The sequence below is a fragment of the Dipodomys merriami genome, unplaced genomic scaffold (assembly GCF_024711535.1).
Source record: "Dipodomys merriami isolate MVZ:Mamm:240054 unplaced genomic scaffold, mDipMer1.0.p SCAF_236, whole genome shotgun sequence".
Taxonomy (NCBI): domain Eukaryota; kingdom Metazoa; phylum Chordata; class Mammalia; order Rodentia; family Heteromyidae; genus Dipodomys; species Dipodomys merriami.
In genome coordinates this window covers 1,661,570-1,688,764 of record NW_027203782.1, presented here as the reverse complement: position 1 = coordinate 1,688,764, position 27,195 = coordinate 1,661,570, and the positions used below count along the sequence as shown (strand labels likewise).

Here is a 27,195-nt window from a genome sequence, read left to right as displayed (position 1 = left end):
TATTTATGTGTATACATTCCCTACCCTCTCCCAACCCCACACACAAAGGCATAGACCTTCAAAACAAAGCTTTTCTTTTTTTCCTTGCTACAGTGTCTAGAACCTAATAAACTCAATAGATACAAAAGAGTGAGTTGGGTACTAGTGTCACACCTGTTATGCTAGCTATTCAGGAAACTGAGATCTAGAATCACTTTTTCCATTTATTTCCCGTTTTCATTAAAATTTAAGCATTAAAGGAACTTTTAAAGAGAATCAAGACTTTCTTCTTTCTGGAGGTTTCCTTCACTCCCTTTCACCTAGTCCAGCTCAACCTATGTCCCCCTGGGAGTTTTGGCATCCCAGAAAATCCACAGTCCCTCAGACCCCAGTTAAATTCAGACAGAATCCAGCATTGCCTTTACTCATGTGGTGGGCAGAGCAGAAAGCATACACCACGTGTGCTATCCAACACCTCAAATCCACACCTGTGCCACTTCCATACTCCCAGCCACATGAGCAGAATTGTGTCACCAACGCTTGCACTGGCATAGGCTTCCATGGTCATCAGGACAGATGTCCTGAGAGTTATTTCATCTGCATAAGGTGACATTTCCTGGGTCCAGGTATATTGCTGATCTGTGAAATCACTGGCATTGGAGCAAGCCAGGGCTGCTGCAACCGCACTGTAGGATGCATCTCTCTGCAGCAAAACCTGAGGCCCTTCCTTCCTAGACACAATGGAGATCCTAGAAAATTCCCTGCTTGTCCCTAGGTGAGTCCATGAATTTATCCACAGCCCTCATCTGTCAGAAATGAACAAAGAGTACAGAATTGTTCAAGTCATTTTCCTTCTTCACAGAAGGGTGCACTATCATCCTGGCCCCCCAGAGCGAGGCAGCACACCAAATGGGGGGATCCACTTGGTTTTCATCCCAACCTAGGAATGATATTGTCCCTTCTCATGTTGCTAAGGTGTCAGGATCACATCTTTGTAAACAATCGGTTACCAGGGTAATAGGGTCATAGAAGGAAGACAAGTCATTCTAACCATCAGTGGACCATCCCTAGTCAGGAGGCAGTGTACTTTGGGAGGCTATTGCTCAAAAGCAAACATCCTTTTTACCTGTTAATGAAACTGCAACTCCACTGCACCTCACCTTTGTCATTACAACAACAACAACAAAAAGAAAAAGAAAAGGGTGTTTTGGACTTTCTTGTCAGGACTGGCTTGAAAACACAATCCTCAGATTTCAACCTTCTGAGTAGTGCCAAGGTTTTTTATGAGACAATTCTCTCAAATTAACCACCAAGAAAGAAGCAAAAAGAAATAAAGAAAAGTCCAGGACTTGAGCTGAGGTTCAACTGGAAGATCATGGACAGCACCCATGCCCTGATTTCAAACCTATGACCAGCACATCATCATCATCATCATCATCATCATCATCATCATCATCATCATCATCATGTGAATAAAAAGACTGTAAGAGCCTATTAAGAATATTAAAATTGAGGACTGGGAAGTTGGCTCAGTGGTAGAGCTCTTGCCTTGCATGCATGAGGCCCTGGGTTTGATTCCTCAGCACCATATAGCAAAAAAGAAAAAAGCTGGAAGTGGCTCTGTGGCTCAAGTGGTCGAGCGCTAGCTTTGAACTGAAGAGCTGAGGGACAGAGCCCAGACCCAGAGTTCAAGCCCCATGACCAACCACAAAAAAAAAGAATATTAAAATTGAGTGAGCCAGGCACTTTTTGGTGGCTGACATGTAATCCCAGTTAGGAGCATGAAATCTCAGGATGGTGGTTAAAAGCCCACCTGGGCAGGAAATTCCATGAGGCTCTAATCTCCAACTAACCAGCAAAAATGCCAGAAGTAGAGCTGTGGTTCAAGTGGTAAAGCAACAGCCTTGAATGAAAAAGCAAAATAACAGTGACCAGGCCCAGATACATAGGGTAGGACTACTAATAATTAATCAATTAAATACAAAACACAAATAAAAATCAGAGTGGAAGATGAGCACAAAAGCCAAGAGAATTGGTGGTTTACACCTGGAGCTCAAGCTACACAAAAGACAGAATTTGAAGATCTGGGTTCCAAGGCATCCCAGGCAGAAAAGTCCCTTACGAGTTTGTGAGTATGTATCAGGTAGGGGTCTTGAACCCAGGGCTTGAAATAGAAATTCTTTTTTCTTAAAGGTAGCATTCTACCACTTCCTTTCTTTGGGGGATGAAATGGAGATAAGTTTTACGGACTTACCTGCCCGGGCTTTCAACCCCAATCCTCAGATTTCAGTTGCTGATACAGTACTCTTATATTCTATGAGATTTTTATCTTCCATGAACTGCCAAAAAGTAAAAGAATCCAGAAGTTGATCTGTGTGGCTCAAGCCACAGAGACTGCTTGCTTTGAGGGAAAACGAACAACAAAAACCCTCATACACAGTGGACCTGCCCTGGTTTCAAACCCAGGAAGTGACCAGGCCCTATGTTCAAGCCCTAGGACCACCACCACCAGCAACAAAAGAATGACTCAGGGACAGGGACTAGGCCCTGAATACAAAGCCTAGAAACAGCATTAAAAATAAAAGTAAAACAAATTCAGAGACTGTGGCTAGGCTCCAGAGTTCAAGGTCTAGAACAAGCACCAGGACACACACACACACACACACACACACACACACACACACACACACACACACACACACACGAAATGAACAATATAATAAGAAGGCAAAAGAAGAAGAGAGAAGTCAATGAAATATTTTTAAGTAGTGGCTCATGCCTATAATCCTAGCTACTTTGGAAGCTGAAATTTTAGGATTGTGGTTCATAGTCAACCTGGGCAGGAAGCTCCATGACACTAGGTTTTATGTGTGCTAGTCCTGGGGCCTGAACTTGTGCTGTTTTGCACAAGACTAGAACTATTCTACTTCCATGCTCTTGGTGATTAATTGGAGATGAGAGTCTCAAAAACTTTCCTGCCCTGGCTGGCTTCGAATCACCATACTCTGATTTTAGAACCTGGCTAATGTCCCTGTCTTCCCATGAGAATCTTTCTTTTTTTTTGGTTGGTCATGGGGCTTGAACTCGGCGTGCACACTGTCCCTAAGCTCTTCAGCTCAAGGCTAGTGCTCTACCACTTGAGCCACAGGGCCACTTCTGGTTTTCTGGTGATTTAGTGGAGATAATTGTCTCATGGACTTTCCTTCCCAGTCTGGCTTTGAACTGCAATCCTCAGATCTCACCCTCCTGAGTAGCTAGGATTACAGGTGTAAGCCACTGGCACTCAGCTTTTTTTTTCTTTTCTTTTTTCGTTTTTGTGGGTTGTGGGGCATGAACTCCAGCTCTGGATGGTGTCCCTTAGCTCTTCAGCTCAAGGCAAGTACTTTACCACTGAGCCACTTCCCAGCTCCTCCATAAGAAACTTACCCCTTATGAATCACCAAATTTGTTTTACAAAGCCAGATGTTGAAATGTGGCTTAAGTTTTGGAGCCTGCCAGCCTTGCTCAGGACACGGGAGAGAGACTCCAGCACAGTGACCTTGCCCTGATTTCAGGTTTAGGAAGAGTCACCACTCCCTGTGTTCCAGCCCTAGGACCAGAACCAAATAAATAAATAACTCCCACATTTTCACTGTATTTGATGTTGGGGTAATTTGTGAAGGTGAAGGGAAAAAACAAATTGTTTAAATAGGGTTACAGCTAGACCTATTGCAACAATGAGATGTACAAGAAATTATTTCAAAAATGAACTTTACAACTTTTGCCTGGTGGGGGTGGTAGAGAACATTATATAAACAAAGCCATTCATGCAGCTGTTGCTCAAGCTGTTAAAGTATGCTAACCTTGAGAATAAACAATACAAAAAATGCTTCATTCACAATGGCCCTGCCCTGACTTCAAGCCTCAGGAGAGTGGCCATGTCATGAGTTGAAGCCCTAGCAACAAAAATGAAAATAAATAAATAAATAAATAAAGCCAGAACTTTATCTGTGGCTCAAGCCATAGACACTGCTAGTCTTGAGAAAGAAAAGGGAAAAACCTCAGACACAGTGGCTCTGCCCTGATTTTATGACTAGCAAAAGCTAAGGCCCTATGTTCAAGCCCTAAGACCAGCAATGAAGAAAAAAAAAATACAGCAACAACAAAAACTCAAAAAAAAAAATGCCCAAGTCCTGAGTACAAACCATAAGAGCATCACCTAAAATAAATGCAGAAAGAAAGAAAAATACATAAAGAGCCACAATTTGAACTGTCTTGAGGTGGGAAGCCTACTAGTCTTGAGAAAAAATTAGGAATAATGACCAGGCCTGGAGTTCAAGTACTATAACAAGCTCAAAAAAAAAAATCTGTTGAGATCCAAAAGGAGTCTCTCAACATGAAGATAGGCTTGACTATCTCACTGGAACATCTTGTGGCTGAGTTTACAGAACCACTCTCAGAAATCCGACCCTTTCATCCTGCCTTATGCAAACATCCTGCAGCTGCTAATGACCACCCTTTCACCCTGCCCTACGCAAACATCCTGCAGCTGCTATGGCCAATGAAAAAGCTTCCTTAATGGCCAATTTAAAAGCTTCCTTATTCCAAGCATATAAATACCCCTGTGTGAAAAATAAAAATTTGCAGCTTGATCAGAATCCCTGTCTTGCTGTCATTCTTCATGTCTCTTGTCCCTTCATTCCTTCTCGTTTAGGTTCATCGCCCTCATTGACGTCCTGCAGGTTGGGACAAAAATCCACAAAAAAAAACTTCAAAACAAAAACCTCAGAAACAGTGGCCAGCCCTAATAATAAGCTGGATGACCCAAACTTATGAAAAAATGAAAAAGAATAATAAATTAATGAAAAGAAGGACAAAAATATTAGAGCCAATTCAAGATTTTAAAAATATGGTTCACACCTATAATCCTACCTGCTCAAATAGCTGAAATCTGAGCATTTGTGGTTTGAATCCAGCCTGGGCAGGAAAGTAAATGAGAATTCTTTTCATTTATGGTACTCCTGGGCTAAAACTTGAGTTTTACTCAAGGGTAGAGCTCTACTGCTTCCTACCTGTTGCTGGTTAATTGGTGAAAAACGTCTCATTGATTTTCATGCCTAGAATGGCTTTGAACCTTGGCTCTCAACTTTCTTTTTTTTCCTTATTTATTTATTTTATTTTATTTTTATTTTTTTGTGAACACACTGTACAGAGGGGTTACAATTACATGGGCAGGTTAATGTGTACATTTCTTATCAAGCATTGCAGCCTCCTCCTTTGTTTACACTTAACATCCCTTCCCAGCCTCCCCCCCATCTGCCCACCCAATCCTCCCCGCTAGCCCCCCCACCAACATTGTAAAGCTCGTTTTCGACATGACAATTTGTACTTCTCATTGTTGCAACAGGTCTACCTGTATCCTTAAACGACTTGTTTTTTCCCATCTCCTACACAAGTTATACTGACATCAAATATAGTAAAAGCAGGGTTATACTGTGGGGGAGGGACATACAAAGCTACAAAGAGATAATCTTATAAATGCGTTAGAAACAAATGCATGAAAGGAAAAAAAACATTTGAATACATATCTAAGGATTCATTTTCCTAACATCACATTATCTGACCTTTTCCGCTTGACTCATACATATACTAGATATTGCAAATAAGGGAAACCATGGGACCTATGTTTCTTTGGGCCTGGCTTACTTCACTTAATATAATATTTTCCACGTTTTTCCATTTCCTAACAAATGGGGCAATGTCATTCTTTCTGATGGAGGCATAGAATTCCATTGTGTATATATACGACATTTTCTTGATCCATTCATCTACTGAGGGGCATCTGGGTTGGTTGCATATCTTAGCTATGGTAAATAATGCTGCAATAAACATAGTTGTGCTAGTAGCTTTAGTGTGGTCTTGTTTGTAAACATTTGGGTAAATGCCCAAAAATGGGATTGCTGGGTCATAGGGGATCTCTATGTGAAGTCTTTTGAGGAACCTCCATACTGCTTTCCAAAGTGGTTGAACAAGTTTACATTCCCACCAACAATGAAGTAAGGTTTCCTTCTGTCCACATCCCCTCCAGCATCTGTTGTTGTTAGAGTTCTTGATTTTAGCCATTCTAACTAGAGTGAGGTTGTATCTCAATGTTGTTTTGATTTGCATTTCTTTTATGGCTAGGGAGGTTGAGCATTTCTTCATGTGTCTATTGGCCATCCTTCTTTCTTCTTCAGAGAAGTTTCTCTTTAAGTCTTTAGCCCACTTATTTATTGGGCAGTTGTTTCTTTGAGGATTTGTTGTTGGGGGATTTAATTTTTTGAGTTCCAAGTATATTTTAGATATGAGACCCTTGTCTGTTGTATGGCTAGTGAAGATCTTCTCCCAATCCGTGGGCTTTCTATTGATCTTGCTAGCTATGTCCTTTGCCATGCAGAAGCTCTGCAACTTCATGCAATCCCATTTGTCCCACCTTTCTTTGATTTGTTGTGTTTCCGGGTCTCTATTCAGAAAATTTTGGCCTGAGCCGAGGAGACCTAGGGTTTCTCCTATTCCATCCTGTAATGTTTTCAAAGTGTGTACTTTGACTTCGAGGTCTTTGATCCATTTGGAGTTGATTCTGGTGCAAGGTGATATATAAGGATCTAGCTTTAGTTTTCTACAAGTAGTTAACCAATTTTAGCAGCACCATTTACTGAAGAGGCTGTCTTTCTTCCATTCTATTGTTTTAGCTTCCTTATCGAAGATTAGATGTCTATAGGTCTGTAGGTTCATTTCTGGGTTTTCAATTCTATTCCATTGGTCCTGATGTCTGTTCTTATGCCAATACCAAGCTGTCTGGATAGTCATCTTGGCTTCCTGTAGTACTTTTTTTCTTTCTGTATTTTTTGACTGTTGTGGGGCTTGAACTCAGGACTTTTGTGCTGTCCCTGAGCCTCTTTGTACTCAAGCCTTGTGCTCTACCATTTGTGCCATAGCGCCACTTCTGGGTTTTGAGTGCTTAATTGGACATAAGAGTCTCACAAGGACTTTTCTGTCTGGGCTGGCTTCCAACTGAGGTCCTCAGATCTCAGCCTCCTGAGTAGTTAGAGCCATAGGACACTTATCTCACTTGTTAGGTTTTAAAAAAAGAGATAGCCGAGTAAGAACAGCACCATGCATGTGCTATTCAGGTAAGGGACTAGTTTTATTCAGTAGACCTGCTGGGACCAGGCAAGGTTGGCACTCCACCTGGCTGGGAAAAGCCTTCGAATGAGAGAGAGTTGGGAAAGAGAGGAATGAGAGAAGAAAGAGCTAGAAAAGAGCAGAGAGAGCAGAGAGAGCAGAGAGAGAGCAGAGAGAGAGTGTCTGGGCCTGGGCTAGGCCTTACCTAGGGTACGTGCAGAGAAAGGTGTGGCCACATCAAATTCAGATATGACCTCAGTGGATGCAAATGTGACTTCTTCCAGGTGTCCCAGTTCCCAAGGTAATGCAGTTACTGGATGGAGACTTTGCTGTGAGGAGGGTGGAGTCTGCTTGCCATCCAGGAGCGGACCTTACAATATTAACCACCAAAAAAAAAAAAAAAAAGATGAGCTATGGCTCAACTTGTAAAACTTCCATCCTAGAGGGGGGAAAAAGCCCAACACCTCAAGAAGACTGGCAGGTCAAGCCCTAGGATCACCATAAAAAATGAAAACCAGGGCTGGGAAGGTGGCTCAGTGGTAGAGGGCTTGCTTGCTTTGGATGCATGAGGCCCTGGTTCGATTTCTCAACATCACATAAGCAGAAAAAAAAGCTGCAAGTGGTGTTGTGGCTCAAATGGTAGAGGACCTGGAGCTGAAATGCTGAGGGATAGCACCCAGGCCCAGAGTTCAACCCCAATGACCAGCCAAAATAAATAAATAAATAAAAGCCAAATACAAAGAAATAAAAACAACAACCAAAAATAAAAAGGAAGAGTTGTGCACTGGCTAAAGATGTAGTGCTTGCTAACTTGGGGGGGGGGGGCGGAGGGGGAGAAAGCATGGAGACTGGAGACTGGCCAGGCCACTTTGAAGCCCTGGGATTAACACAAAGAATAAAAACAACAACAAAAAGGCAGAAAGTGAGCTTTGGCTCAAATAGACTATCAGCTTTAAATAAAAAACAAAAACTAAACAACACTGACCAGGCCCTGTGTTCAAGCCCTAGGTCCAGAACCAAAACATAAGAAAAACCTAGCCAGGTGCCAAAGGGTCACACCAGTAATCCTAGCTACTCATACTCAGGAGGCTGAGTTCTATGGATCACAGTTTGATGCAAGGAAGGAAAGTCCGAGAAACATAATAGACTACTTAGAAAAAGCTGGAAGTGCTGCTGTGGCTGAAGTGGTAGAGTGTTAGCCTTGAGCAAAAGAAGCTCAGGGACAGGGCCCAGGCAGAAGAGTTCAAGCCCCAAGGTCGGCAAAAAGGAACAAAGAAAAAAGAAAGTGAGTAATTAAGCTGTGGCTCAAGGTATGAAGCCTGCTAGCCTGGAGAAAAAAGGTAAAAAATGTAAACAAAAGTATTAAAAAATTATTCCCAGAACCACATGCTCCAGTGCACATTTCCCTACATCCTTAGTGTGCAGACAACCAGGCCAATGCCCCTGCTATATCCTGTATCTCTATTTCAATTTGAAATTATTTGAAATTTCAATTATTTGAAAACTGCCTTCTGAGAATTGCCACATAGGGACCACATTGAGAATTATTGACCTCAAAAATATTTATTAACATGATTTCTTTTATTCTTGTGATTTTTCTATGTCCTCATCATTACTTCCCTAGCACCTAGCAAATTACCTAGTATAAAAATATAGAGACATATCTGCTTATTGAACATCTACATGTATATTTGGGATAATAAGCTAGTTTATATAGGGTCATCAACACTGAGCAATTTTTACAATGGGCCTCATACTTTGTAAAAAACAAAAACAAAAACAAATAACACAATTTAACCCTCAAGAACTCTACATTTGCTAGTCAGCAGTCACTCATACCTCTAATCCTAGCTACTAAATGGAAGCAGGTGCTTGTGTTGTTAAAAATAGTAATGTTATAAAGGAAAAGCAGAGAATTATTATAGACTATAGGAGATCAAGTATACACAACTATATATAATTCATGATCATGTACTGGTATTAGTACTGGAGAAAAAAATGAGAGGGCAGAATTGAGCCAATTGTCAAGACTGAAATATAGACAAAGATTAAGCAAAAGTATGGCATTGTGATTAATTTACTGAAGCCGGTAACTACTGTGGATATGTAATAACAGGACATTTTTATCCTGAGGAGAACAAGATTAAAATATGTAGGAATAGAGGACTATGATATATACAAGTTAATCTCAAATGTATGTCCACAAAGAGAACATACACACAAATAAGTGATTAAGCGAAAGAAGGAAAATGTTAACTATAGTGAATTTTCATAAAAAGCACACAAATACTGTTTATATTCTTTTTATGACTTTTCTTAAATTTGACCATTTTTAAACAATACTAGATTGAATAGTGAAGAGATGCACTTGAACTGCAGAAGATGAGTTCCCGAGGAGTGTTCTGAGAGGGTTTCATGGAGAAAGCAAACATTAGGGGATAAGAATAAAAGATCAAGTGTTACCATATGAAAAATTATGGAAATCCAAACATTCAGACTACAACAATAAAGTACCAAGAGTAAGAAAGTTCACAGACACAGAAAATAACTCAGGGCTACTGTGGGTTGAGGTAAGGAAAGAGGCATGAATGGTTTAATGGCCCAAAATTTCTGTCGAGGGTGATGGATATGTTTGGGATAAGATAAAGGTGATGGTTCTACAATACTGGAAATGTACTGAATGTCACTGAATTGTGGTTATAATAATAAATGTTATTACTATTTCCCTATAAAGAAAAAAATCATCCCATTTTAGAGGCTACTGTTTCCAGGAAACTCTCTGACATTATATACTCACAGGAAACTGTACTCTTTTTTTCTTACATTCAGTAGATTTTAAACATGTATTTCTTTATGTTTTTTTTTTCTTTTTGAGTTATAACCCTGCTAGAACAGGCTGGCCTGGAACTTTCTGCTACTTTGTTGCTTGAGGAATGTCTTTCTTTTACCCAAGACATTCCATAACAAAATTTATTTTCTAATAACAACAACAACCAAAAAGATCAAGTATTAGGGTCCTTACCCTAGGACTTAGGAGCAAACAGGACATCCTGATTATATCAGTTCCCTCTGTCCAGAGAGCATTGTGTGCCTGGGGCGTACTGGTTTACAGAATGTCTCCTGAGCCTGGGAAAGATAGGGATAAAAGGAAAAAGCATCCCATGTCCTGTGCATGAGCAGGCAATGGAATATATGTTGTATTAAATATTTCTCTGGATATAGCACCTCCCTGCCCACTCTGACCTTGGATATGCACATAGCTCACAAGTCACCAACAAAGAGCAAGGCTTTCGCTCTTACTTCCATATCGTAAATGGTTACTATCTCAGTTTTTATTCACTGAAGTGTCACAAATGAATCTCAATCACCAAGAAGTAATAACTTACCCTGGCCAGTTTGTCTGATTTGCAGGAGATGTGTTGGTAAAAACATCTGTTATCTCTTCAGAAAAATCTTCATCCCATGAAAAAAAATAAAGTTTTACATGAAAAACATTCCAGAAAAACTGCTGAGGATCACAAGAAAGGTGAGAAGGAAGAGGAGTGAATGCAGCAGAAGTATGCATAACAATTTAATGAGCATGGAATATGAGTGCTTATAGAATTTTTTCCTTTCCTTCTCAAGTTTTTATGATGCATTGTTATCATTATCCAGTCTTTTACTATTAAACTTAAATGCCCAATTAAGACAAACATTTCTGAGACTTTTCTTCCACCACTGGTTAAGCTGAAGCTACAGGCGTTAGGGATAATAATAATCACTCGGCCTTCTGAGATTTCTGGGCAGACTTTGTGGCCTTGCCAGCTCCAGCAGACTTCTTGTCCACAGCTTTGATGCCACACAGCAACTGTCTCCTATCACAAACAGCAAGATGACCCAAAGGAGGATAGTCAGAGAAGCTCTCCACATACACAAGGCTTGCTGGAACCATATGAACCATGACAGCATCACTAGACTTCAGGAATTTAGGACTAGCTTCCAACTTCTTACAAGATCTCTGTTCAAGTTTCTCTTTCCACTCAGGAAACTTGCAAGCAATTTAAGCTGAATGACAATCCAGGACAGAGGCATAGTTAGCACTGATTTGGCCTGGATGGTTCAGGAAGGTCACCTGAGCAGTGAAGCTAAATGCTTCCTTGGGATCATTCTTGTTGTCATCACAAACGTTGCCACACCAAACATCTTTGGCTGACATGCTTATAGAATTTTTTTGTGTATAGTATGTCGATAGATGTTCTTAATGGGCTTATAAGAGAGGTGGGCATTATCACACGTTGGCAATAAAGATAATGAAGGCTGGAAGAGGTCAAGAATTTCCACAAGATTTCTTAGCAAAGGTTAGGAGTTAAACCTTGGCCTCCACTCTCAATGCTCTTTGCGTCACATTACAGAATAATGAATGGAGAGTATGAAGCAGATATTGTATAAAGTAAATGGAATTCAGGGCTGGGAATGTGGCTTAGTAGTAGAGTGTTTGCCTAGCATGCATGAAGCCCTGGGTTTGATTCCTCAGTACCACACAAACAGAAAGAGACAGAAGTGACCCTGTGGCACAAATGGTAGAGCACTAGCCTTCAGCACAAAGAGGCTCAGGAACAGAACCCAGGCCCTGAGTTCAAGCCCCAGGACCAGAAAAAAAGAAAAGAAAAAGAATTTAAAAAATGGAATTCAAGTTATGGGAAGAGTTTCAGGCAGAGAAAATGAGTGCCAAGATTAGGGGGTGAAAGCATAGCAGGAAGTTTAGTATGATCACAGCATTTAATGTAAACAAAGGAAGAAAACAACAAAGTAGGATCCAGCAAAGACTGGGCCTTTACACCCTAGTAAGATTTCAAAGATTCTAACGAAGAGATGAGGAACCACTGAATGATTTTTAGAACAGAGACAAGTAAGATCAAATTTAAATCAAAGGAAGATAATTTTAGTGGCTGAGTAGAGAACTGATCAGCACTAATCTAGGAACAAAAAAGGAAGTAAAATTGAGGGAATAATCCATGATCCAAGTGAGCAAGGTGATGTTTAAATCAGCGGGAGAAAGGATTAATGTTGGAAGGGTGCTAAGGAAAATGTTATCTTGATGATGGGAAAGCAGAACACCTCACTGAAGAAACATGCAAACATATGGGTAAGTCAAGAGCAAACTATAATCAAGACAGCCAAACATACTGTCAGGAAATATTCCTTCTCTCTTTACACAAATAAATCCTATCCATTCACTCACTTTGAGACCAGCCTAAGGTTTTAGCCTTTAGAATCTATATATTTTTTAATCAGCAGTCTATAGCTTAAAGGGCAAATTGTTACTGCTTTATCTGACCATTGTCCCCAAAATTTCCCGGGATTGGCGGGAAGAATGTATCATAGCTCATTTGTGCCTCTCCCTTGGCATTTAAGAGAAAGAATTAAAATGACTTAGCAATCCCAAGTATAAGATGGATTGTGAAGCTGATCTCATTAATACCATCCTTACCAATGTAACTCATTTAAACAACATTTAACTATATCCTAATATGAATAAAAATCTAAAACCTGACTCGTAGGTTGTCATCCAACTAAATCCTACTGGGTGCAAGAAATTAATCTGAAAATATAATGACATACCTATATCACAAAATATTGACAAAATGATCCAATAGCATGCAGAATTTTTTTTCACTTATATTTATCTCATTCTGTTCTAAAAAATTATTTAGTGTGTACTTAGAATGTAAATAATATTCCAATATATACATTTAATTTACAATGTTCAGATATACAATGTATTATGTTTGAGTGTTAATAAACTTATTTTTTGGTAAGTGTTGTGAACAAAATGAGGCAGGTCACTGCTGTGGCTCATGCCTGTAAACCTAGCTATTTGAGAGGTTGAGAATGGAGGATTATAATTTGAGGTCAGCCTTGGCAGCACAGTTTGTGAGATCCCTTCTCAGCCATAGCCTGTTATATTAGTATGTGCTCATCCTCCAACACTAATGTGAGAGTCCAAAATTAAGAGGATCTCAGTTCCAGCCCAGCATGGGCAGAAAATTTTAGGAGATTCCATCTCAACAGAGAGGCTGGACACAGTGGCAAGTGTCTGTGATCCTAACAATGACAGGAAGATGAAATCGGTAATTGTAGTTCAGGCATGCATCTTCCGATTTTGGGAGAGTCCTTCCTTTTTCCAAAGTCCCTCCAAAGCCCACACTTTATTCCTTTATTTATTTATTTTGTTATTGTTGTTTTTGGTGCCAGGACCACAGCTTGAACTCAGCTGATGTCTTACTAATCTGAACCACAACACCAGTCTGTCTTTTTCTTGCTAAGTGGAGATAGATCTAAACAGAATTTTCTGCCTGGCTGGCTTTAAACGTCCATCCTCCAGGTCTCAGCCTCCTGAGTAGCTGATTATAGTCGTGAGCCACCAGCACCATCCTACATAATTTCGATGCAACTTCTCCTCATCTCAATGCCAGTCACCAAATGCAAAGCCTCAGGCAAGTACTGTACCATGGAGTTACACCCCTAGCCTAATACTGGGCCACAATCCTGCCCAATATATACTTAATTCTGTGGAAAGTATTTGGTAGTGATCTTCCACCATTGTTTTACTTTGTTATGATGGTACTGGGGTTTGAGCTCAGCTCACTCAAACTTAGTAAGCAGACACTCTACCACTGAGCCATGCCTTGGGCCCTGCTTTCCCTTGACTATTTTCAGGGAGAGTATGGTTTCCTGCCTGGATGCATGCCTGAACTACAATTACCGATTTCATCTTCCTGTCATTGTTAGGATCACAGACACTTGCCACTGTGTCCAAAAATGCTGATAGAAAAAGATGACCAACACTACCGCAACAGCAGGTTCCTACATTTATCCCCCGTCAGCTACATCCGTTTTTATAGTACTTCATTGAGATATCATTAAATGCCAACATCACTGCTGAATTCTCAACAAATATCACTGAGGAGGGCTGGCACAGAGTGAGAGGAGTTGGGCAGGAGTCTCTTTTCAGAGTCATTTCTGGTGAATATATTAGACAAAAATCCAACTGTTTAGAAAATCCTTCAGAGTCCTCTGAATGGTATTTAAAGTTCAGGATTCCCATTCCTACACCAAACAGATGCTGATTACATGAACAAATGCAGTTAATTGCACAAAAAAAGTTTATAAATAACACAACTGTCATATTGAGGACTAATTAGAAAGAATGCAACTATCTAAACACATCACAATGGCTTTATGTGTTTCCTAAGTTAAGACTTCTAAAAAGCAGATTTTTTAATCTATTATATCTTTGGAATCATTAAAATAATTACCATCCCTTGCTTATGACTATTATGCCACTTATTGAATACATTATTTCATTTTTGTTTTGTTTTGTTTTGTTTTTGCCAGTCTCGGGGTCTGAACTCTGGGCCTGGGCACTGTCCCTCAGCTCTTCAGCTCTTCAGCTCAAGGCTAGTGCTCTACCACTTGAGCCACAGTGCCACTTCTGGCTTTTTCTGCTTATGTGGTACTGAGGAATCGAACCCAAGGCCTCATGCATGCAAGGCAAGCACTCTACCACTGAGACACCTTCCCAGCCTCTGAATAAAGTATTTCATTTAGTACTTATTTTAACAACCTGTAAGGAATTAGATTGGGTTACCTTACAGATGAGAAAAGAGCTCAGTATCACAGGTCACATGGCTTTAGTAAAAGACAGATCTTTATTTTGACTCAGTGGATAACTCCAAAGCCCATCATAGTTAACTGCCATCTCAATACTTCAGAAGAACATTAAGAACTTATGTTCAAAAAATCTTTTTTTCTTTTTTTGTGCAAGTCCTAGGGCATGAACTCAGGGTGTGGGTGCTGTCCCTGAGCTTCTTCAGCTCAAATCTAACACTCTATCACTTGAGCTACAGCTCCATTTTGGGCTTTTGGTAGTTACCTGGGGATGAGTCTCACAGACTTTGCTGGTGAGCTGGCTTTAAACCCATCCGGGGTCTCAGTTTCCTGAGTATCTAGGTTTACAGGTATGAGCCACCAGTACCTGGTCAGAAAACATTTTCTAATCAGGAATCAAGCTTTTACATAGACTAAGGAATCATTTATTAGTAAGATGTTATACAATTGTCTAGTCTGACTTCTTAAACACGATGCTGAAGACAACAAACAAAAAAGAAAATGTCCCAGTCTGCATAAAATCCATACTAAAGGAGTAAGAAAAGTTTCTCACTGAGAAATATTTGCTTTGTAGAAAACTTGAAGACTAGTTATTTTACAGTTGATGAGAAATAGAAAAAAATCAAATGAGGTTTAGAGATATCAGTGGCAAGCACACTGACAGTTCAAAGAAGTAAAACAGAGAGCCATCTTTAAAAGCACTGACATTTGGAAAATTTTAATCTGGCAGCTCTCAAACATGCTCGTCTCAGGACCTCTTAATACTCTTAAATTTTGAGAGCTCCCAAAGAGCTAATTAAAAAGGTAAGGTGGCTCAGTGGTAGAGTGCTTGCCTTGCATGCATGAGGTCCTGGGTTCGATTCCTCGGCACCACATAAGTAGAAAAAGCCAGAGGTGGCACTGTGGCTCAAGTGAGAGAGCGCTAGCCTTGAGCTGAAGAGCTGAGGGACAGTGCCCAGACCCAGAGTTTAGGCCCCGCAACCGACAAAAAAAAATGTAAGTAGAGCCAGGAACTGGTGCCTCTCACCAGTAATCCTGGCTACACACTCAGGAGACTGAGATCTATAGATTGCTATTAAAAGGTAGCTGGAGCAGGAAAGTCAATGAGATTCTTATCTCCAATAAACCACTCAGAAAACAAAACAAAACAAACCCAGAAGTACAACTATAACTCAAGTGGTAGACTGCAGCTCCGGATCAATGCCTAAGTGCTGAATTCAAGCCCCAGGACTGGCACAAAAATAAATAAATTAAATAAAAAATAGGGGATACACATGCATTAGCATGTGCACGCACACACACAAGAGAAACAGACAGATATGTTAAAAAGTAGAACTCAGGTAATGAGCAAAGCATCAGGTATTGAGTCCTAGTTTCACAACCCAAACAAAAGAAAATTTAGAACTCAAGTGCTTATGGTAGTTTTGTAAATTTAAGAACAAAAACACTGGGGATGGGAAGGTGGCTCAGTGGTAGAGTGTTTGTCTTGTATGCATGAGGCCTTGAGTTCAATTACTGAGCACCACATAAGCAGAAAAAGTTGTAAGTGGCGCTGTGGCTCAAGTGGTAGAATACTAGCACTGAGCTAAAGAGCTGAGGGTCAGCACCCAAGCCCAGAGTTTACTCCCCACAACTCACCAAAAAGAAAGAAAAGAAACACTACTTATTAATATACGCTTATTGAAAAACACTGTATTTTCCAAAAAAGGTAAAATTTCAGCAGAATAGTCCCATTGTTTTACATCTTTAATAAATCTCTTCATCCTTTAGCCTAATGAAAGACACCTGTATTCTCTCATCTGCTTTTATACTGTCTGTTGGGTTATGTTGTTTCAAGTATATGCAGAAAAACTACCTTACAAAGTCACTTAGTTAGAAAAGGAAGAAGTATTTTAGTTGCCTTCTCAGATTATCAATAAAGCTAATGCTGGCATACTCCTTAATATTACACTAAAACTCAACTAGTGGTCATCTCTTAAAATTTAGTTGTAATGAGATACATAGCAATGAGCCTGAAGCTATACCATAAGATTTTCTGCTTGGATGTATTAAATTAAAATCAGTTAGTCTTTTCTTTTCTTTTTCCTGTACATGATTTGCTAACATCACACATTAAATAATGGGAAAATACTCACACCGAGTGACACAAATCTTCCAAATGCTGACCAACTGTCCTGAAATCAATGAATATAGCTGTTATTATCAACACAGATTTCATCAGCATAGTCTGTAAACAGCACTGGGAAGCTACAAAGCTCAACAGAGCAATAAATACATTCTACAAAATTGAAACTTAGTTTGAATGTGTATCATGACTCATACATCGTTGCTTTTCTCATTGAAAAGGCTCATTTCATTCACTTTTAAGAAATGTTCACCAAATAAAATTCTAGTCTCTATGACCACTTGTATACTTCAGAGTGAAAATGTCATTCCATGGCAAAGTAAATAGTTCATTTAAACACTACAAATGGGCTAGGCACTGGTGGCTCATGCTTGTAATCCTAGCTACTGAGGAAATTAAGATCTAAGGATCATGGGTCAAAGCCAGTCCAGACAGAAAAGTCTGTGAGACTCTTATCTCCAATAAACTACTCAGAAGAAGCCAGAAGTGGTGCAGTGGTTCAAGTGGTAGAGCACTACCCATGAGCAAAAAAGCTTAGGGCAACATCCAAGCCCTGAGTTCAAATCCTAGGACCAGCTTTAAAAAAAAGACAAAACTTAGTTCATTGGATTCCACTTTCTTAAAATAGCCAATTAGCAGAGAATATGTCTTAGAAATATATCTAATTAAATGTTAAAATTAAACAACCCTTAAGATTCATTTGTCCAGAAATTACATTTTATACTAACTGCCACATTACCTAATTACTATAAAAAATGAGCAGCTTCAACATTCATATTTTCTAAGAGATACAGGCTTTAAATTGTGGAGGCAGGGAGGGGGAAGAGTGCCACTCACGTTTTAGGTACTACCAACTTTTCTGCCTCAATTCAAGATGGAATTAAGGATCCCACAAGTCATGAGGCACAGATGAAGTATCCAGAGATATAAAGAAACATCAGCCAAACTGAGGACAAACTCTGAAAAAGCAATCTTTAACTGTAATCACTGGCAGGGGTGTATGAACAATATCAGTATGAGGGATGATAAGAGAAGTCTGACAGGGAAAAAAAAAAGAAGACATAAGCAAGAGGCTGACGTGTTTGAACACCTAGATGGGGGAAAGTTGCAAAAAAAATTCTACATGAAAATTCTTACTGCAAAAAAGAGAGAGATGCAGGGTACCAGTGGCTATCCCTGTCAGACTGCTACTAAGGCAGCTGAGATCTGGGGATCATAGTTGGAAGCCAGCGTAGGAAGAAAACTCCGTGAGACTCCTATCTCTAATCACACACAAAAAAAAGCTGGAAGTAGAGGTGTGGCTCAAGTCCTTAAAGGTCTAACTTTAAGCAAAGAAGGTCAGGGACAGCAAGCAGACCTTGAGTTCAAGCCCCAGGACCAGCACAGGTGTTGTGCGTGCACACACACAAACACACAAATCACTCTAGTAATAATAAATAATCTAGTAATAATAATAATAATAATAATAATAATAATAATAATAATAATAATAAATACCCTAGTAATAATAAATACTCTAGTAATAATAAATACATTGCATCTTCCCACTCCGATTCTGAATTTTCATATTACCTTTTTTCTCTTCTTCCTCTTCCTCAAAAAATTCTGCTAGGGAAAATGCTTCTGAGTTGTTCTAATTCAAATATTAGAGCCTCTAATTCTTCTCCACTCAGAGAGTTAAGGAAAGATTTCACCTGAATGAAAATAATAAAATATTGTGTAAATATTAATGAAAAAAATCTCATAAGGAGAAAAGACTGAAGAGCTCATGCCAGCACAGCTCTGTGTGTGTGTGTGTGAGTGTGTGTGTGTGTATGTGTGTGTGTGTTTGTGTTGGTCCTAGGGCTTGAACTCAAGGCCTGGGTGCTTACCTTTTGTGCTCAAGTCTAGCACTCCATTATTTGAACCACAGCACAACTTCCAGGTTTTTGGTGTTTAATTGGAGATAAAAGTCTCACAGACACTCTTATCTGAGCTGGCTTCCCACCATAATCATCAGATTTCAGTCTCCTAAGTAGCTAGGATTGCAGTACCCAGTTCTAATTTTTTTTTATTTTTTACAGATCCTGGAGCTTGACCCGGGAGCTATCCCTGAGGCTCTTTGTTCTCAAGGATAGCGATATACACTTGGAGCTACAAGACTACTTCCAGCTTTCTGAGTTGTTTATCAAAAATAACCTGTCTGGTCTGGCTTTCAATTAACCTCAGATCTCAGCCTCCTGAGCTAGGATTAGAGCCAGAACTAATTTTTTTAATAACCGTAACACTAGGATAGTGTTTATTACTAGGATACGGTTTAGTAACAGTAGCACAGAAGACGCTAACAGAGCTAAAAACAAGAAACCAACATCCCTGGCTCTTTCTCCCTCCTTTCTTCTCCAACCCTTCACTTCTGAGCTAAACCAGCAGCTGCCCACAGAGGCTGATTCTCTAGAGAGATGTATGCATTCTACGGCTGTATCTAAAAAATGCCCCCGGTTGTTTCATTTCTCCTATCTCTGCATGGTGAGTGGGGAGCCCAAGGCCAGACAGTTCTTTGCTTCCCAAAGTAACATGCTCTGCTACACTGGATTTGCCCACCAGGGGTGCTGTTCGCTGAGAGCCCTGCCCACAGAAATTCCACAGGCCACTCAAGTCCCCTCCCTGGGCCTTTGGCTTCCCTACCCCAAAAACTCAGGTTGAAGGAATGATTGTCAGTCCACATTCCCTACAACCACATGCTTTCACCATTATTCACCATATTCCACCCATCTCATCTATTAGGATCCCTTCCATCTTTCTACCGTTTCTCTCACATTTCTTTTTTTCTTTTTTGGCCTCGGTCGTGGGGCTTGTACTCTGGGCCTGGGCGCTGTCCCTCAGCTCTTCAGGTCAAGGCTAGCGCTCTAACACTTGAGCCACAGTGCCACTTTCGGCTTTTTCTTTTTGCTTATGTGGTGCTGAGGGCCTCAGGCATGCAAGGCAAGCACTCTACCACTGAGTCACCTTCTCAGCCCCACACATTTCTATGACCTTTTTAATTACAAAGAAATCAATAGAAGAAAAATAGAGCCAAAAGAAAGCATTACGAAACTCTGAATACTTTCCATCTCTTTTCCACTTGGAGGAGAAACTGTTGGTGTTCAGGAGAAAGGAATTGAGGTTCTCAGGAAACTACAAGAAGGCAAGAGGGCTGACAAGAGAAAGAAAACCATCCTTAAACATGAATGCAAGGGTAGGAATGTCGCTTAGTGGTAGAGTGCTTGCCTAGCATGCATGAAGCCATGGGTTGGATTCCTCTGGACCATATACACAGAAAAAACTGGATATGGGGCTGTGGCTCAAGTGGTAGAGTGCTAGCCTTGAGCAAAAGGATCTCAGGGACAGTGCCCAGGTCCTGAGTTCAACCCCCAAGTCTGACAAAAAAAAAAAAAAAAAAAGAATGCAGCCAGGTGTCAGTGATACACACCTGTAATCCTAGCTACTTGGGAGGCTGAACGGATCTGAAAATCACTGTGCAAAGTTTGATCCCTTTTGCCCAGAGACACCGGCACCCATTTATCTCAAGGAAAAGCAACAAAGGCCCTTCAGGGATGCTATAGGTCTCTAAGATTGAAGCCTCCCCGCCCCCACTTCTGAAGGACATGAAGGAGACACAAAGCTATTGTGCAGATGGCATTATCTCTGAAGAACACCTGGCTATTGTGGGAAGGAGATGCACAGGGGGTCAAGGATGGAGATGATCTACAAAGTGCGTTCTGTTGGAGATCAAAGAAGGATCGCTTCAGAGGAACTTCACACTTGGAGAATCCAAAAAGGAACTTATGTCAAGATGGAGGAAACCCACACTTTCCTTCTGTGGCCATCAAAGAGATGCCAAGGTCTCTGCTGTGTGCTTTCCCATTTTCTCACATACTGCCTGGGTCCTATAATAGCCCACACTATGTAATCCTCACCACTAAATTCCCATGAGAATTCACCTCAAGTGAAGGTAAAGTCTACTTTGTACTGTGTGGGCTATGGCCCTAAGCAGGATATAAATCCATCCAAGACATGTTTACAATCTGGATCTGAAGCAAAAACAAAACAAAACAAAACAAAACAAAAAACCCATGGCCTGAATCTGGATGCTAGTGGCTCATGCCTATAATCCTAGCTCTTCAGAAAGGCAGAGACCTTGGTTTGAAGCCAGCCTAGGCAGAAAAGTCTGTGAGAGCCTGATCTCCAATGAATCAGCAAAGAATTGGGAACAGGAGCTGGGAAGGTGGCTTAGTGGTAGAGTGCTTGCCTACCATGGCTGAATCCCTGGGTTCAATTCCTCAGGGCCACATACACAGAAAAGCCAGAAATAGCGTTGTGGTTCAAGTGGTAGAATACTAGCCTTGACCAAAAGAAGCTTAGGAACAGTGCCCAGGACCTGAATTCAAGCTCCACGACTGGCAAAAAAGGGTTGGAAATGGAGCTGTGGTTGATATGGTAAAGTACCAGTCTTAAGCAATAAAAGCCAAATGAGAGCTCCAGGCCCTGAGTCCAAGCCCTAGTACTAGCACAATTATAAATGCACACGCACACACACACACACACACACACACACACACACACACACACAGAGTTTAGAAGGGGGAAGAAATGAATTAGAAAGGGTTGAGAGAAGGTTGAGACGATATGAATTCCTGCTGATCTTGTCACCACAGTGAGTCAGGCAAAAGTTCTGTTTCCTTTCCAGCTATGCTGACTCACTCCTCTAGAGGTAGAGATAGGAGAACCATAGTGGAAGGCTAGCCAAGACAAAATTTAGTGAGAATCTACCGAAAAAGGAGGAAGAGGAGGACGAGGAGGACGAGGAGGAGGAGGAGAAGGAGGAGGAGGAGGAGGAACAGGAGGAGGAAGAGGGGGAGGGGAGGAGGAGCAGGAGGAGGAGGAGGAAGAGGAGGAGGAGAGAAGGAGGAGGAAGAAGAGGAGGAGGAGGAGGAAAAGACACTGGTGGCTCACATATGTACTACTAGCTATTAGGAGGCTGAGATCTGAAGGTCAAATTCTCAGCCAGCCCAAACAGAAAACCCTCTGAGTCTTATATCCAACCATCCAGCAAAAGACAGGAAGTAGAGGTGTGGCTCAAGGGGTAGAATGCCAGCCTTGAGCCTCAAAGCCCTGAATTCAAACTATAATACAAATACTTAAAAACAAATCCAGACATGATAATGCATGACTATAATCCCAGCTACTCTGGAGGCAAAGGTAGAATGACTGTGGTCCAAGGTCAGTAGGAGTAAAAACATGATACCCCTATCTGAGGGAAACAAAGAAAGAAAGAAACCCCAAAAGTAAACAGGACTGAGGGTATAGGTAATATAGTAGAGTACTTGCCTGGTAAATGTGAGACCTTAAATTCAATCCCAAGCACCACAAAATAATCCAGTTTTGTTTGTAGTTTCTTAGGTATCTCTGGGAAGGTATGTGGAAAAGAGATTTCCCAAATAGAAAAGGGACCCTCTGGACACTGGTGGCTCATGCCTTTAATCCTAGCTACTCAGGAGGCTGAGATCTGAGGATCACAGTTCAAAGCCAGCCAATGCAGGAACATCTGTGAGACTCATCTCCAATTAACCACCAGAAAACCAGAAGTGTGCTGTGACTCAAGTGGTAGGGAACTGAAGAGCTCAAGATCAGTCCCCAGACCCAGAGCTCAAGTCGCATGACTGACAAAAAAAAGAAAGAAAAAGAAAGAAAAGGGAACCCTACTAGATTTTCCATGCCCCACTGTGACCCTTGAGGAAATTAGATTAACAATACAAGCTTGAAGTCATTCACAAAACCTCACACAAGTTAGCTGATAGTACCTTGCCAGTTGCCAGGAGTGGGAGAATTTGACGGCTTCTGCCAAACAGAGAATTAGGGGCTTCGTAAGTGACCTTCATGTCTCTATGTGGGTTGGAGCTCCTCATTCACAAACTGGTCACTTGGATGAAGGGTAGCCTAGCAACTTCTCTATTATCCTTTTATTGTTTTTCTTCTTCTTTTTTTTTTTTGCTACTGTTATGCAAGAGTGGCACAGTGGATCTGGATTGGCAAAGGAGTTTTGTGACATGGAAGTCTGCTCTTCGTGATCCTATTTAAGATATTCATTCTGGTCATAGATTTACCAGAAAGAGTCACTTTTTATTCCCATACCTATTTACTTCTCTGAGGCAGAAATGTTTACTCTACATGTGGAAAAAAGAAAAAGAAAAAGAAAGTGTTAGAAAGAAGGCAGTTCTGTGGGTTTTTGAAACAGTTGACTCAACTTCTTGTGGTTCAGCCCATTATTTGTTGTTATTGATGTGGGGCTTGAACTCTGGTCCTGGGTGCTGTCCCTCAGCTCTTCAGCTCAAGGCGAGCACTCTATCAGTTGAGCCATAGTGCCACTTCCAGTTTTCTGGTGGTTTACTGGAGATAAGAGTCTCACAGACTTTACTGCCCACGCTGGCTTTGAACCAGGATCCTCAGCTCTCATGTCTTCTGAGTAGCTAGGATTAAAGGTGTGAGTCACCAGCACCCAGCCAGACTGTTTATTTTTTAGGCGGGTTATACCCTCACTCCTAATTCCAGCTTAATTTTTTGAATATATTTTCTAACTTCCCTATTACCTTACCCTGCCTATATTATCCCAACTATGGTTTCTTTTGAATTGTTAATAGATTGCAGAAAATTTAGTAGAAATCATATCTTGAATTTGGAGGGTAAGCTCATGCAAACATGTTTGCCAGTCCTGGGGATTGAACTCAGGACCTGAGCACTGTCCCTTGATCAAGGCTAACACTCTACCACTTGAGTCATAGCTTCACATAGCTTTTTGGTGGTTCATTGGAGATAAAAGTTTCATGGGCTTTCCTGCCTGGGTTGGCTTTGAACCACAATCCTCATATCTCAGCCTCCTGAGTAGCTAGGATGACAGATGTGAGCCACCAGTACTTGGCTCATATATTGAATTTTCAATGTGAATCTTTTCTCAGGCTGATGAATGGGATTTTCTCCTGCAAAGCTGAGAAGAGACAGTACCTACAACTTCAGATTAGCCCAGCAATTCTGAGTTAATAACTAACCACTCTAGCACACTGTTGCTAGGCAAAGATATCCAGTAGTCAGGGTGAATTAAACACATTTTCCAACACACAACATTTTTGCTTATAATCATCTTTTCACATACAACTCCATCACACATTAGGGAGCACCTGAGAAAACTCAAACAAGGCTGGGGAAAAGAAAAAAAGACAATTACAATTCGGGCACTGATGGCTCACAACAGTAATCCTAGCTACTCAGGAGACTAATATTTGAGGATCATGGTTCAAAGCCAGCCCAGGCTGGAATGTCCTTAAGACTTTTATCTCCAATGTACCACCAAAAAGCCAGAAGTGGAACTGTGGCACAAGGGGTAGTATACTAGCCTTGAGTAGAAAAATTCAGAAACAGAGCCCAGGTCCTGAGTTCAAGCCTCAGGACCAGAACATGCACCCGTGCGTGATTGCGTGCATGCATGCGTGCACATGTGCACGCACGCACGCGCACACACACACACACACACACACACACACACACACACACACACACACACACACACAAATGGCTCACCATTTCCTTCCCAAGATACCTGGCTCCAGAAAGCACCACAGCATCACTATTTGCAGTGCCCATGAGACAATCGACATCCTATAAAAGACAAGTGTTGTGTTTAGATCAAATGTTTGCTCTTGTATGTAAAGCATGGTTACCTTGACAATGAAGGCCACCCGTATGAAGCACTAAGCACTGTCCCGTATGAAGTTTGCCATGTATGTCAATTCACTTCATCCTGGCAGTAATTAGCTTGAAAGGAAAGCTATGATGCTCTCATTTAACAGAGCAGAAAGTTGAGAATGAAGGAATACAGGATCTTACTCATAAACAGTCCTTAAGATGGTGACAGGCCTGTAGCCTGGGTAACCTAGTTCTGAAATCAAGTTCCAAAAAGAATGTCCTCATTATAATGACCTCACAATTCTAGTTGACCAAGAACTCAGGGAGGGGCAACGATGTGTGCCAGGGGAAGGCAGCAAATGTGATAATCTTGGTGATGGGCTGGACCTATCAGTTGTGAAATAACCAAAAAACAACTTGGAACACATAGGAGTGAATTCAGCAGGAGCATCTGCTCCAGGTCTCAGCAGGAAACAAATGCCCCATGGAAAGCCCAGTACTAGTAGATCATGCCTATTATCCTAGCTATTCAGGCAGCTGAGGTTTGAAGATCAAGATTTGAAGCCAGCCTTGGCAGAAAAGTCTGTAAGACTCTGATCTCCAATTGATCAAAAAGGAAGAAGTGGAGCTCTCTTGAGTAAATCAAAACAAGCAAGAGAGACTCAGAGTCTAAGTACTTGTACACCCCCCCACACACACACACAAATTCAGTTCACTTTTGTGAACCAACTGGAAGAAAGAAGTGATGGGTAGGAGATTAAAGAATAAACAAGGGCCACTGAGCCACATGGAGATTGGCAGCAAAAGAGAGCTGTGGATTCCCCGAGGTCAAAGGAGATGAAAGCTCAGAAGAAGTGCTATCAGAGTCCACAGAGAGTCAGATTTGTGCACCAGGGGCCCTCCATCAGGGGCCACAAAGATGGAACCCATGATGATTACCAGTGTCACACTGAATCAAGAAAGCACTAGAGAAGCGCCTAGGCCTCCTTCCTGCCTCCCACCGACCCAACCCAGCCAAACACATTCAAGTGTAGTAGTTCACTGGCCCCTTTCCATGTGAGACCAACCAGCAAAACTCATCCAGGTGAAGTGTTCTAGAAGGACCAATCTCCCAGGAGAGGAAATGGGTCAGAAGAGCTTCAAAATAGATTTGGAGAGAGCTGAAAACTCAATTATATAAGACAGCTTTGGCCGAGGAATGGTAACCCAGTGGAAACTTTCACTGTAACCTTCACCGTACAATGTGAATGGTTGACACCCGCAGAGAAAGGAGAGGTTCCCCAATGCCCCACTGAGCAGCATCAAGCAGAGAAAATTAAAAGATTCTCTTCATTTGAATGAAGGTCAAGCACATCTCTACCAAATCTGTAGAAGAGTGTGCTGTAGCATACTGCTTTATTTTGTTGTTGTCTTCTCTGGAGGCTGGCACTGGGACGTGAACTCAGGGTCTGGGCTTGTCCCTGAATCTTTTTTGCTTGTTTGTATGTTTTGCTCAGGGCTACCACTTTTCCACTCGGGCTACATCTCCATTTCTGGCTTTCTGGGTTGATTAATTGGAGATAAAAATCTCATGATGGAGCTGGGAAAGTGGCTCAGTGGTAGAGCGTTTGCCTTGCATGCCTGAAGCCCTGGGTTCAATTCCTCAGCACCACATAAGCAAAAAGAAAAAAGCCGGAAGTGGCACTGTGGCTCAAGTGGTAGAGTGCTATACTTGAGGGACAGCGCACAGCCCAGAGTTCAGGCCCCACCACTGGACCCCCCCCCAAAAAAAATTAAACAAAAGAAACCACCAGAAGTGGAGCTGTGACTCAAGTGGTAGAGTGCCAGCCTTGAGCAAAAAATAATTCAGGGACAGTGTCCAGGACTGGTACAAAAAGAAAAAGCAAGAAAACAAACAAAAAAACAGCCAATAATAAGCAGAAAGCCCACAAGGGTGAAAACAAAGATGGGATGAATAAATCTTTTCAATGCTAACAAAGCAATTGTTCCCAGAGAAGGATAAATGAGTAGATAAACCTACTGGGAGCTTCTATTCTGGATGCTTGGGTCTCTGCAGAGAACAGAAATTTTAGAAGAAGAAAAAGCAAAGAAAGATGGAAAAGGAAGTAGGAGGCGGGCTTCACTCTGAAGCTTCACCTCTTCCTCTTCCTCCCTGTCACTCTAATGCCTCCAAGTCCATTCATCCCCAGGACCTAGGTTTGCTCAGGTAAGGGATTTGCAGAGAAAGAACTCTCCCATCTCTCCCCTGTTTCTTGTCTGTGCTTTTTGGTGGATTAACTTTGTTGGTCCTGAGTAATAGCCTAAAGTTCATCTGTCATGCAGCCATCAAAGATAAATAAAACCAGGTGCCAATGCCTCACACCTGTAATCCTAGCTACTCAGGAAGCTGAGATCTGAGGGTCACAGTTCAGAGCCAGCCTAGGCAGGAAAGTCCATGAGATTCTTATCTTCCATAAACCACCAGAAAACCAGATGTGGCGCTGTGGCTCAAGTGGTAGAGCACTTGCCTCGAGCTGAAATGCTGAGAGACAGTGTTCAGGTCCAGAGTTCAAGCCCCACAATCGGCCAAAAAAAGAGATAAATACAAGAGTCCTGTGTGCTGA

At 41.3% G+C, this 27,195-nt stretch overlaps 2 long non-coding RNA genes across 5 annotated transcripts in view; both read right to left on the bottom strand.

Annotated features, from left to right (window-relative positions):
• LOC138835399 (uncharacterized) overlaps positions 1-22,878 on the bottom strand; it is a 31,745-nt gene extending 8,867 nt beyond the window's left edge. Inside the window, exons 1-8 of one of the 4 annotated variants that reach the window (XR_011374588.1) lie at positions 22,717-22,878; positions 18,470-18,591; positions 16,908-16,946; positions 10,509-10,575; positions 10,145-10,248; positions 7,328-7,492; positions 3,406-3,568; positions 2,234-2,318 (exon numbers count right to left, since the gene is read on the bottom strand). This is a non-coding gene — a long non-coding RNA (uncharacterized lncRNA). The remainder of the gene's footprint in view (positions 1-2,233; positions 2,319-3,405; positions 3,569-7,327; positions 7,493-10,144; positions 10,249-10,508; positions 10,576-16,907; positions 16,947-18,469; positions 18,592-22,716) is intronic. The other 3 variants (XR_011374590.1, XR_011374592.1, XR_011374589.1) reach the window with 3 other exon arrangements.
• Positions 22,879-22,901: 23 nt separating this feature from the next.
• LOC138835400 (uncharacterized) lies at positions 22,902-24,826 on the bottom strand. Its single transcript, XR_011374593.1, has 3 exons — positions 24,794-24,826; positions 24,488-24,565; positions 22,902-23,079 (listed from the first exon to the last, which is right to left on the bottom strand). It is a non-coding gene; the product is annotated as an uncharacterized lncRNA (long non-coding RNA).
• Positions 24,827-27,195: the final 2,369 nt, after the last annotated feature.